We start from the raw sequence: 9451 nt of genomic DNA on the forward strand, positions 1-9451 counted from the left end.
AGAGACGAGTGAAGCAAATTTCAACCGTTTCCTGTTGGTCGACGGGGTTTTCTATGCAGGCTCAGGGGATATAGATGTGACTCAGGGGACTAGATGTGTAGTCTGACTCGTGTAACACTTGTGATAGCTGCATCAAGAACTTTGCTGCAATGTTGTGGTCCGATGCTTTTGTGGATTTTCCCAATGGATTTTCCTTCTGCTACCTTTTACTGTTTTTTTCCTTGAATATCATTCACACGCTTCCCCCAGATTCCCTTCATGTTACAGTTCTTATCATAGACAGTAAAAGATAGGTTCTTATCCAGAGAATACGGTTACTTTGCTCCTGTGCAATGCTTTACCCAGCTCTTTGGTCGCATGCTCATTGAGTAAATTACATCATGATAGCATTGTTTTCTGAAAAAAAAGTTTGTCACTCAGCAGGAAAGTCAGTTATGAGGTTATGAGGCCAACAAATAATACTCTGCCACCCATCTCAGTTTGTCCCACAACCCCAACAAGGTTTAACAGGAACAGTGCTATTTCTGGAAGAGTCAAATCCAGTAGCCTATCACAAGGACCTGAAAGGAGTTTCTTCTCAATAAATGTCATGATGTTGCATGCTCAATGTCTTTGTTTGCATAGGCCTAGATTAGGCTACATTAGGCTATAACAAGAGATGGGAAATCTCCAGCTTCATTAATATACCCTATTTGTTCCAACCATTCGCAAAATCAGCTGATTCTAACTAACACAACTATTCAACCAGGTATCATTAGTGAAATCATGTGTAAAGTTCACAGGTACAGTAGAACTAATGATAGGACATTTACTAACCTACAGGCTTAGGCCTATATACGTGTCATGTTGTAATGTCCTAAGTTTCATCCTCATGCATTCTTTGGCAGTAAGTACTGTAAGAGTAGCTTCCTTATTTACTACCCTCAAATTCAATACCTGGCATAAAGATCTAGTGAAGACTCGTGGAGTGGGAACATTTGGACTGATGTGGTGTAAGAGCTGTGCCAAATGAGTCCTTCAAAAAGCATCATCATCAAAATGGAAACTCCTCCTTGGTCTCTTAAATGATGTATGAGGCTACTGTGGCCATCCTGAAGAGAGAGCAATTAGCGGCGGTGGCCAAAACGTGGCTACCTCTGGAGCGCCGCAACAAATCATTGCTAAATTGTTCCTGCATCACATTTCCTTTAGCACTGCAAAGCTTTACTCAGTCTACATTACTGCTTACAATGTACAGCGCTCTCCCTACACCATGTAACAACTTTTTATGTCAGAATGAAAAATGATAATGCAGAAATTAATAGCAAACATATGTTCTCTGTTATGGGTCCTTTACTCCCCTCCTCTCACGCATGCACTCTCTCACTCACCCTTCCACTGCTATGCCAGAGAAGAAATGCTACACTGCAATCAAATATCACTTTGAGAAGAGGAACTCTACAAAAAGTCTTTTCAGAGTCAATAATCCAGGTTATATTGCAAAGGCCGCCTCAAAGCAATCAGTCTTAGATTTTTGGAAGAGATTACCAAAGCACCATTTTACCTGACATAAGTCAGTGTATGGCCACTTTGGAAGGGATGTATAGAAATATTCTTGGCTGATTCATGACCTTTTTTATTTCTTTTGTCAGCTCTTATGGACTTCCTGGGTATGGATTGTATGTACCATGAAACTGTAAGACAATGCAAAGTGTAATAAAATATGCAACAATGAAAACAAACATCAATCACGAGAGATTAAAAAATTACAATTGCACAAAGGTGTACTGTTATGTTCCAAGACATTACATGCAGAGGAGATGCCATTTTGTTTATTGGCATGCAAAAAGCACCTGCTACCCAGTATCCCAGAACATTTTAATTAATATATAGTGACAGGTCAGGTCATCCCACCTGCAGTGATTTGACAACAGTTTGTAATGTCTTGCAAGATGTTATCATATGTGTGTTTTCCCTTTAAGTGGGGTTGTTTAAGCAGCATTGATACACTAGTCATAAATTAAACGCTTAGCAGAGTAAAAAGCTGCACTGTCCACTCCAGTCCTTGTAGTTGTTTGCCTGACAAAACCACAGATTGGTTCAGAAAAAGTCACGCCACATGCAAATCTTGCCAATCCTGTGTTTGGAGAAGTAGCTCGACGGAAATGCAGAGGCAGCATCCGCTGAGACTGACACGACTGCAAGCTGATCTTTACTACTGCAACGCCCTGGAAGTTCAGCCACTGTTCCTGGTCTGTTTTACTGTCTACTGTGTCCCTTTGCCAAGTGTGTTTATTGTGTCACAGTGGAGGTCAGTGATTCAGTGCTGCAGATACCAAGATTTGTGTTTGCTGGGATGAACAGACACAGTGAGAACTTCCACATTTGTGCTGGGTGGAAGTAATTGCACAGTGGTCTGAGTCCTCTCTCTCTCCCTCCCTCTCTGTCGGGTGTGTGTGTGTGTGTGTGTGTGTGTGTGTGTGTGTGTGTGTGCCAGTGTGTACACATTCTTGTGAGTTGGCTAAAGTTAATGAGATTCATTTAGGTTTTGAACAAATGTTCGGTGTCAAAGGTCAGTCTTTGTCATTTCCCCTGAGGGTTTAAGCATTTTTTAAAGCTACTTCCTTTGAGATCCTGGGCTGTTGTCGGTCCACTTCTGTATTTAAGGCTATCGTCTCAAATGCTCTGAAAATACTGTGTTAAATATTTCCATATGTCATGGCAACTGTTAAAACAAATAAACTACCTGTACTCTGTCTTTGCCATTTCCAAAGTTTTGACAGCCTTCCCCCTAAACCCCACTCCACACCCCTAATTAACTTTACAAGCACAAGCATTAAGTCCTCACTACATAATGCCAGTTCACAATGTCTTACTGCGATGGAACCAACAGTTAAATGCACAAATACACCTCTTTGTACAGTAAGTGCAAGGAAACCATTATCAGCAAACAGATGTGGGTTCAGCATGGTGCCCTTTTAGTGGCATTAACTGCCAATGGTCCTACCACTTACGAGAAATTAGCAGTATCTCACGTTATTAACAGATTATGGTCAACCAGTAGATCCTGTAAATTATGTCCTTCTCCACTGTTTCCTCTCATTCCTGTTACTGACTCAAATGCTCTGCACTTTAAATGCTCTTATGTGTATTCATTACATGTGCGAGTTGCCTTTTTGAGGTGAAACTAAATGCAACAACAGGAAATAAAATCACTGGGCTAGCCTTCAGTCACTGGAGAATTATTATTTTCTGTTGATAACAGAGAGATGATAAAATCAATAGTTATTCTTAGATGGGCGATTGTGTCTATTTCAGTTCCAGAGAGAGAGAGAGAGAGAGAGAGAGAGAGAGAGAGAGAGAGAGAGAGAGAGAGAGAGAGAGTCTTACCAGTCTTATAGTAAGTTGGTGACACACACCAGAGGTCTCAAAAGAGGGAAATCTGGTCCACATTCCGCGGTGATGGGCTGTGATTTATTTGTTTTTGTTCGCAGGAAGAAAGAGAAATGAGAAAGCATAGCATTTACTTAGCTACCTGAGCAACTTGCACCCGGGGTCACATCTGATCAGCATGGCTAATGTGAAACCAAACATTGTTAAATGGGTTTGTGAGCTGTTCAGTGACTTTATAGATTCTGTTCTTATCACTCAGGCTTTCGGGCACTTAATTCTATAAGTGAATTCAGTCACATATCCATGAATAGGTGTCTGCCACTGCATTAATCCAAATCTAAATGGGAGAGATTTACAAATCCACTTTAAACTTGTATATTTGCACCTTACAGGCATATATAAATGAGATTAAATATGTCTTAACATGGCCAGAGCAGTGTAGAAAACAAATAACCTTACAAAATCAAGCAAAACAAAGATGTTACTTTGTAAGATGATAAGCGTTTACCTGCAGCCATTTGATTTGCCAGCATACCTGGCAACATTGATGTAAACCGTGTACAAGTTTAACTTCTGGCAAGGGAGGTCATCTTAAGGAAATGTCATAATTTCACTCTGATTGAGATAATAGCTCTCTCTTGTATCTTGTTCCTTCATTTGGCAAAGTTTAATCAGCTTACACAACTGTTTTGGAACAGTTTAAGTCCAGGCTGTCTCTTCGCAGTTGTGGGAACATATTAACATTAGGCATTTTCAGAGGATGAAAGATAGCATTTAAATCAACAATTTGTTTTTATATTTTTATATGATATATGCTGGCAGGGGAATATGTCAGATGTGTTTTAAAATGTCTTTGTCTAAATTAGGCCATTTTCTGTTTCTGTAAGTCTGAATGGATAGTACTATTAGCCTATCTTGTCTGATAATGCTCTGAAAACTTGCAAAAATGTCAGATAATTTATTGTACTCCATCTCACCAGGGCCTAAAATGAACCTATACTTGCTGAAAATAAATGTCTTCAATTCAACCCTGAATTTTAACTTCCATGGTAAAACCGGTCATAACACTTTATCATTGTCTAGAACAGGCAAGGCAATGAGAGAATGAGTACTAATGACTGTACATGTTTCAGAATGACACGTGTTTTAAAAAGTAAATGTCATGATTTCCTTCATGGTGAATCACTTACATTTCATCTTAAGAATAACGGCACATTTAACAGTGCTTTTTGCCATTTCTTTGGTGTCTGTACTTCTGAATCTTCAGCCCCAATTACAGGCTAATTAACCAGAGTTCACTTTTGCAGAAGCAGACGCACGCCAGGAGCCTGCTGCATGGTCCTTTGGGGGCCTCTTAGCATTATGATTGGAAAATTCATCAAGGTGGTTCACTGCATGGGACCAGAGGAAAGCGTAACAGTGTGCTGGTCCTTATTTCACCTGAGGCACAGCTCACTGAGGTAACATACCCATGTTCATTTAAATTTAGGACTTGATTTAACAACAACTTTGTAGTTCAAGAATTACCAAGGCAACCTAAAAACACAAAATCTAGGGTATGCAACATGATATTGGTTAGAGTTACAAATTATCTTTGTTGACACATGTGCCTATATAGCAACAAAACCAGTTTTAATCCTCCATAGATCAGGGCCAAATCTATTTTAAGAACCAGATGTGATTGGACATGATATTTTTTTCTTCAGGGCATCATACAGAAAAGTGATGACACGTCTAGATTTTATATGTCATTCCATATTACTTCTGACATACTGTATCTACCCAAGGATAGTTTGGCATGTGGTAAATGGAACAAATGAGCCATAGCGATATTCTGCTGAAATACATCTGGCAAATTTACATTGTGCACTGAGGGAATGTCCATTGGGTTAATTAACTGGAATCTTCAGGCAAGACTGAGATTTTAAGTTCAAATTTGTTGTAATATTTTGACAATCCTGACTCATAATAATGCAGCGCACAGAATTTCTGGCAAGATAATGATCATTATAATAACAAGGTATCCCACTCCATTGAATCCATTGCCAATGAGTCCCCACTGTATCGCTATCATATTGTACTCTCTTCCTGACTCTGCAGCAGGCTGAAATCAAATGAGAAGTCTTACTCAGTAGGAGTACAATAAATTAGAATAAATATGCCAAATATAGAGATCTGCTTTTTAGCAGCATGCCAGTGATAATATGAGCCATCATTCCAGCTCCAACAATGGCTTTAGATTGTCAGGTGCTGCTTTAGTGGACCATGATGCATTGCCAAGTGGTCCATTTAGCAATAATTCATCTTTGACCCAAAGCACCTTCTGATATTTCCTTACCTCATTGTGTCCAGTAGATGTGGATTTTGGGTTTTCTTGGCTACAAAACCCAGACCCAAAAATAATTATTTGAATAATGACATCATTTTATCAAGGAAAGACCAACAGACCACATAACATCTATTTGTTGCCTAGGATACAGCACCTTTATTTATGTTTCATTATGTTAATCATATACAATTGGTCTGATTTATATGCACTCCACGAAGTGAGCAATCAGTCATTTAGATTATGGCAGTAAACCACAACACACAGTGCTAACCACAGGGAGACAGCTTGTTCTTGATGAACACCTACAGAGCAGACTGAATCAAGCAGTCCAGAATGCATCAGGTCTTGTCGACTCTTGCAGTCTCAGGCCTATGCTGGTACCAGTGAAAGGGGGTTAGATGACTTAAAAACCTTTAAGTAATTAACCAGTCAATTATTTGTGTTTTCTATGTATATTTTAAATGTTTTTTCCTTGTCTCTACATGTTTGGTCTCTATGCTTTCATAAAATAAAATCACTCACTTGTATCTGTGTTCCAGTGGTGAACATCCAGTGACGAGCTCATGAGCCTGGCCATTTGCATGATGTCATGGCTCTCCCCATCCTGCCCTGCCATTCCCAGAGCTCCATTAGCGCAGGGAGGAAAGGAAAGCAGAGCCCACTTCCACTACCGTCACCGGGGCCAGCGAGGAGCAGAGCCTGCTCTGCCACACCTACCCCAGGATGGCTCTGTCATCAAGGCCCTGAGTCGATCCAGGAGCGCTCCTTGATGACATCATGTGGCCGCATGGATGTTTCCAGGCCCAGGGGAGCGTACGTTGAGAGAGTGTGTGAGAACGACGCATGGCGAGCCGGAGACCTAACGAGGGACAGATAATGGGAGTGGTACGTAATGGCAGGCCGATTAAGGATGAAACATTACAAACTTAGCTTCACAGAGTGGAGTTACTGAGCACAGCAATTATGCTGTAAGGCTCTGTAGAATGCTACTAAAAATCCAGCACCTCCCAATGTGCACACAGACACACACACACACACACACACACACACACACACACCTCAAAAGAAAGCCCTGGGGTAGTACAAGGTAAACGGTGTCATCGGAGAACTCCTCTCCCCACCAGATCCTCATAAACAAATTGCCACTCATTAAAACTGACAGCTATGAAACCAGAGAGTTTGCGCTGCAGACACAGAGAGAGTGTAACCATGACAACACCGAATCCCAACCATCTGACAGCACACTTTCAATTACTATGCCACATGTTCTGATGCATTTGCATTGTGCTTACTCTATCTGTTGTCATTTCCCAGCATCTCCCATCAAAATGTATTATTATATGTGTTTTTTTTTTTTTTTTTTTTGGGGGACTACCACAGAAGCACCAAACAATGCCTGTGTTAACCTTGTAAATGAGATTGCACTCATTCTCGCTATGTTAAAATCATTGTTTTTCCAGAGTTAGTGTGATTAAGTGGTAATGATTGTATTATATGTCAATACTTTATTGACATAACTGGATGTGAAAGCCTCTGCCAAAAAAGGCTTTTCCTATTTGTGTTTCTAATGTGTTTTTAAACCTACTAGGTGAACTTCACTCAACATGCAGACTTTAATTAGGCCTGAAATTTACCCTCTGCTTGTGCTAAGATGGACACTTAAACATTGCTGGTGATTTTATTTTCCAAGTCATCAGTACTCAGAGTGGACAAATGACGTGAAGAATCGATTACATCTCTTGTGTACTGCTACTCATAACTTCTGCTCATATGACAACAACTAATTAAACGTATAACAAAGCAGATACTAACACAATATTTTTATTGGCGTTGCTTGGCAGCAGGTGATTGGATATGGGGTCTGGACTGCTTGAAGGAAGCCTGGGCCAAATGAGTTGTGTTTTCAGTCATATCTCTGTGTGTTGGCAGTGGGGCTAGGATGTTTGAGCGATGAACCTTGAAAGGCCAAACATAGTCTACACTGATATCATGGTGGGCTATTACAATAAAGACTTTCAGAATCCACATGCATGGTGGTCTGGTACAAAGTGAGGACATTGGAAGCTGGCATTTCTTTAAGCAGAGAGACTTATAGAATTCAAATCTGGCTTTGACTACTTCAAGTGTCAGTGGTCCAATTGGGCCATAAAGAAATTCAACTACAGAAATAGTTTACATGTTGTTTAGATCACAGATCTATGAAGAGGAACTCTGTATGCTGAGCCTTTAATTCCTCAGTGTTCAGAAACACTCTGGCAAGAAAACAAAATAAACAAATTATGAAATATATTTTAAGCTAGTAATTCTATGACAAACAATCCTAAAAATAGCTCACAAAAAAACATACCCAAACCGTTTAATAAGGAGGCAATACATATTTGCTTTATCACACATTGCTGACACTGTTTAGCTTGCTATATCAAGCAGCTGCCATTATTTAATTTGTTTTCTTTGGAAATTTCCACCAAGTTCCAGTGTGACAAGATTGCAGACTCATTTTTCATGTGTTAATCAGTAATGGCTCTTGTCAAAAGGTAGCTGCTTAGTTAACCTCTCTGGCAAGTGGACTGATAGGAGTTTGAGTGAGGTGGGGTGTGGGTTGTGGGACTGGGTGGGCTACCAAACCTGGACACCATGTTTTTAGGCAGCTGAACACCAAAATCACATCAGTTTCACCCAGCAAGGGTTTTTCTTCTCCCTTACTGCACATTAAGCAATATGCAACATGGAGTCTCTTATTACTTTGTCTTTTCAGATAACACAAAATAAACACCCTTCTTGAGAAGGCTGTGGAAAAGCGATATTACATCCATCAGGAATGTATGATCAGAACGGGACAGTCAGAGCCGAATAGACAGAGTCGAAGTCGAATAGAGGGGGAAGTTTCAGAAAATTACAACCATCACCATAACAGAAATTTCCACAAAACTAAAAAATGCACTATACATAAATAGTGACTAATCGTAACATTGACTCTACTTTACATCAGGATAGATAGCAGTGTTACAATTAACTTGCCTTGATGTGAAAACAGTTCAAAAATGGTTCAAAGTGCGATAATATTTGGTCAAAAGTTCAAATGTGCTGTTGCTCTGTGTTTATAGAGCACACTTGCCGTAGCAACAGCACACATGTTTTCCTGCCAGTTATCTTCCTCAATTTATAACTAGGCTGGCAGAGGTTAATCATAATAATCTGTTTTCTCCTCCTTTAATGCTACTCGTGGTGTTGGCCTCCATTTTGACATAGCAAATGTTTTAAATTCTTGGATGTTTTATCTTGACAAACTGATCATAGATACACAAGCAAATAATACTTTCCCTATCATAATATACTTATACAGTTACCCTGACAACAGGCCATCACTTCAGAAGCTCAAAATCCCTCAAATCATTACAGATGGAAGGGGCCCATTTCCCATGTCCACTTCATTACCTATTATCTGCACATTGTCAGATAGAACACTGGAGTCAGAATAAATCAAATAATTACAGCTTATGTTAAGCCAATGAGTAACTGATCAGTTTGTCTTTTCTCAAAAATAAGTTCTCATTATTTCATGACATGACTTGTAGGCTTATACTGTATGCATGATTTTTTTATTTGAAACACATTAATCTGAACCTGTTAGGGCATTCATGGTCTTCTATTTGCATAAGGCTTTTTCAACTTGCAATCAACCATATGTAAATTCACTAGTCACAGACAGTAATGTTGTATGAAGGGAAATAGCTGTCTGAAGTCATGCTT

The sequence above is a fragment of the Alosa alosa genome, chromosome 19, assembly GCF_017589495.1.
Source record: "Alosa alosa isolate M-15738 ecotype Scorff River chromosome 19, AALO_Geno_1.1, whole genome shotgun sequence".
Lineage (NCBI taxonomy): Eukaryota > Metazoa > Chordata > Actinopteri > Clupeiformes > Clupeidae > Alosa > Alosa alosa.